Raw genomic sequence first — 4,828 nt, forward strand, 5'->3', positions numbered from 1 at the left:
CCTTCCATGTCCCAAAAACTGAGATCCAAAGTATCTGGATTGGACACGGTCATCCTCCCAGTATCGAACATGAATGTCAAGCTGTTTTTTCTTTGACGCCTGATTGAGGCTCTCATCAAACATCAACACGAATGGCCCAGCCTTGTTGATGCCATCAACAAGTTGTTTTTTGAAGAACGATGCTAATCCAAATCTGATGATGTACCCGGTTTTGTCTTTACCACACGTGAATGACTTTGCGATGTCAGAGTCGGGAAACATCTCTTTAAACAGCTCCGAAATTCCTTCATTGGAGTTCAATGAGTGGTGTTTAACTGCAGTGTTCAGACACCACAGAGCCTCCGCGCGCAGTGTTGGTGTGGCGCCCATGGCCACCCGGAGGTCAGACGTTGCTGGAGCCGTAGCGTTGGCCAGTAGGCCTACAGTGGCACTAATTTGCGGCGGTGGTGGTGGAGGTGCAGCCACACAGACAGCTGAGATTGGTAGAATTAACTGCTCTCTCCGAGCACGCATTCCGTTTTTATGTTTAGTGGATTGCATATGCGACCGAAGAGCGTTAGCTCCCATCCAGTTGACATTGATGTTTTTTTTTACACACCGAACAATAAGCCTGCCTGTTATTCCCTACTACAGGCCTGAGCCAGTCCTTAAACGCTGGGTCGTTCACCCAGCTACCAGAAAACTTGCATTTGCCCATGAAGACGACGATGGTTGTCCAGTCGTTGAAGATATGCCTTGAAGCAAGTCTAAAATAAAACGTAAGCCAGCCACTTCTGTGTTCTGAGATGTTGCCGAACGACCACTGAATATGACGTCAGCATCAAACATAAGTTGAGATGGAGACGAAAGATCTTTGATCATGTCCCCAGATATGCTAAAGCCCATATTTAAATGAACGCGAACGCAGATAGAATTTCAATCAGAATAGGACACCTGATAGTCTGAAAAAATAATACCTAATTTGGAAAAAATAATACCTTTGAGACCACATTTAATACTTTTAATGGCCTTAAATTTGACAATTTTGATTTATCACTTTTTAATACTTTTTAAAACCCCGCGGATACCCTGCCCATCCCTACTATTTGGCCACTCCTAACCAATGCTCACAAGCAGAAACGGTTGCAGTGGGCCCAGACATACATGAAGACTCATTTTCAAACAGTCTTGTTTACTGATGAGTGTTGTGCATCTTTGGATGGTCCAGATGGATGGAGTAGTGGATGGAACATGTCCCAACAAGGCTGCAACAAGGAGGTGGCGTTTTTGGCCGGAATTGTAGGGAGAGAGCTGGTTGGCCCCTTTAGGGTCCCTAAAGTTATGGAAATGACCTCGGCAAAGTATGTCGAGTTTTTGACTGACCACTTTCTTTCATGGTACAATAAGAAGAACTGTGCCTTCCGTAGCAAAATCATCTTCATGCATGACAATGCACCATCTCATGCTGCAAATAATACCTCTGTGTCATTGGCTGCTATCTGCATAAGAGATGAGAAACTCATGGTGTGGCCACCATCCTCCCCTGACCTCAACCAGATTGAGAACCTTTGGGGCATCCTCAAGCAAAAGATCTATGAGGGTGGGAGGCAGTTCACATCAAAACATCAGCTCTGGGAGGCTATTCTGGCATCCTGCAAACAAATTCAATCAGAAACTCTCCAAAAACTCACAAATTCAATGGATGCAAGAATTGTGATAGCGATATCAAAGAAGGGGTCCTATGGTAAGATGTAACTTGCCCAGTTAGGATGTTTTTGATTGAAATAGATTTAGATTTCAGTAAATATGACCACCTAATGCTGCAAATTCAGCAAATGCCCATTTTCAGTTCTTTACAACCTATACAATGTTTTAACTCTGTTGTGCATAATAATGTGGAACAGTGCATTTTCAGTTTTCCGTCATGCAGCAGAGTTTTGCTCATAAATAAACTAGGGATCTCTGATAAATCTTTTACATATATTAGCAACTTTGTAACATACAAAGTGGATTGAAAATTGTTGAACTTACCCTTTAGTAATGTTAACGGATTGTGTTTAACTGAACACTTCACTAGAGACTTTAGTAATGTTTTATCAGAAAAGATTTTAAAATTTGTATCATATAACTTAAAACATTTTAACTGCTGTATAGTGTTTGCTCAGATTTTTTGTGTGTGTGTTCATGTAACTCTTGTAATATTGTACATCGGTTTTTGCCATGAAGATAGATTAGATTCTGATGTGGCAATAAAAATAGATAATTACCTTTATCTTTGAGCTGCTGTCATATGGACATTTCTTTGTTGCTAAATGATCTTTCCCAGTAAGTCTCAGTCACCTCTTTTTTTTTTCCATTGTAACCTTGGAAAAATGCATTTTCTGTAAACCTTCTTTCAAATGATAAGTATTATGAAGTGTGTATATAATTATAGAGCAGTTAACCATGGTTTTACAATAGCAAAATGTAGCAACCATAAGTAGTAAATAAGTTTTTTTTTAGTTTTTTGGTTCATAAGGTTTTGATACCATGGTTTTGTGGTAACCATGACTGTAGTTACCATATTTTTTTAAATCTTAATAAATGTGGTTGCTATGGTTTTACTGCAAATACTGTAGTAATGGTTAGTTTTGTACTCACTGTGGTTTTACTGCAACAGTCATTGTTAAACAACGGTTATTGTAGTAAGAAATATTGATTTCGTTTTTACTATGGTTTTACTGTAAATGCTGTGGTAAAAAAAAAAACATAGTTAATATTTGAAAGAGTGAATGCTTCTCATTTGTATGTCACTTTTGATACAAGTATCTGATAAATGTAAATGTATTTAATGTCTTTCTTGAAAATGTTAATAAATAAGCAAAAGTTATTGAGAGTGATTTGGTATGTATTGTTTTATTATACACCGCGTTCCAAATTATTATGCAAATGATATCTTTCTCTGGTTTTCATAATTAGTCAATGCAAATGACAGTATAATTTTTAAGTCATCAACCATTAGGGTATAATTCGAATTTTATTGAACAAACCTCCTAATGATAACAGTATTTATTTCAAAAATAAAAAAACACAGTATTTTGTCATTTTGTTGATGCAAAAAGTGTTTTTGTCAAAACTCATCATTTCATTATGAGTCATCCTGCAGAGTGTTGCTTATAAGTAAAAAGGGATTTATAGGTAAACATAACTCATTTACAGATTTACAGATATTAGAAACACTGCAATAATACAAAGCGGGTTGAAAATTGATACCCTTAAAGGCAATATAAGGATAATATTTCACAGTTTTGTGTGTCCATGTACAATTGGCATCATCTGAAGGCTTGTTGAGTGTTGCGGTCTTCTGAAGTCTTCACAAGTAAGGCTGGATCCGATCTAGAACTGGCGTAACCTCTGGTAACCTTGGGATGGGCATCCAGAGAAAGAAACACTAAAGCAAAAGAAGAAAGATTAGCATAGCAGCTGTCATATTATTTCAGACAAAGCATGATTTATTTAAATTACATATAACTGTAGTGCAATGTTTTGAGATGTGTTATGTGAATGCTTGGCTAAAAATGTGTATTTTAAATTAATTTAAACAAAAAGATTGTACCTGACCCCCGGATATTATCAGGAAGACTATTTTAAAGTTAAGGAATAAAATACAAAAAATGTGCTTATATACTTTAGTGGACTTTGATACATTCTCACTATTATCAATAGTCCAGAGTTTTGTAACCTCATTACAGGCCAAGTACTATCGCTGCTGTTGCCCGTATTTGTGTTCATTGTGATCTGGTTTAATCACAATAAGAATTTTTATAGAACCCTTGGTAAATATATTATTTGCCCTCAGTATTCAGGGAACAGACACAGAATGGACTACATATGCCACAGTATCATTTTAAGGGTTAGTTCACCAAAATATGAAAATTCTGTCATTAATTCCTCACTCTCATGTCATTCCAAAGCTGTAAGACCTTTGTTCATCTTCAAAACACCAATTAAGATGTTTTGGATGAAATCTGAGAGCTTTCTGACCCTGCATATACAGCAAGGGCCCTGACACGGGCAAGACACAGAAGGGAAGTAAAAGCATTATTAAAATAGTCCACGTAACATCAGCGATTCAACCTTCATTTTATGATGCTACGAGAATACAAATTTAGTTTCTTTTGTGCACAAAATTACTCTCATAGTTTCATAAAACTACAGTTGAACCACAGATGTCACATGGACAATTTCAACAATGTCATTACTACCCTTCTCTGTCTTGACCGTGGTGGTAACCTTGCTGTCTAAGCAGGGTCAGAAAGCTCTTGGATTTTATAAAAAATATCTTAAATTGTGTTCAGAAGATGAAAGGAGGTCTTACGGGTTTGGAACAACATGAGCGTGAGTAATTAATGACAGAATTTTCATTTTTAGGTGAACTAGCCCTATAAGTGGGAGGGACATCATAACTAGGGGTGGGAAAAAAAATCGATATTGCAATATATTGTTGTGCTCTCTGTCGCAATAAATAATCGATACACTAACGACCAATATCGATATTTTATTACAACACAAATGATTAATTTACCCGTCGTCAGTGTCACTGTCACTACCCAATATCTACCATTCTGTTTGCGGGGGGCGCTGTTCGAGTAAATAGGGGTAAAGTGGCGGAAGCAGCGGCCAGTGAAGAACACAAGTTATCTTACAACAACAGAGAAGAAGCGCAGAAAAAAAGAGAAGTGAGAAGAATGGCGCAAGATAACGAAAAACAAATCAAAGACGCACCCGCTAGTTGAGCATGCTGATCAGTTACGCCTGTTTCACACATACTCCGTCTGCAGTGCGTATGCGTTGAGTATTTTTTTCCGCA

The sequence above is a fragment of the Garra rufa genome, chromosome 2 (genome assembly GCF_049309525.1).
Source record: "Garra rufa chromosome 2, GarRuf1.0, whole genome shotgun sequence".
Lineage (NCBI taxonomy): Eukaryota > Metazoa > Chordata > Actinopteri > Cypriniformes > Cyprinidae > Garra > Garra rufa.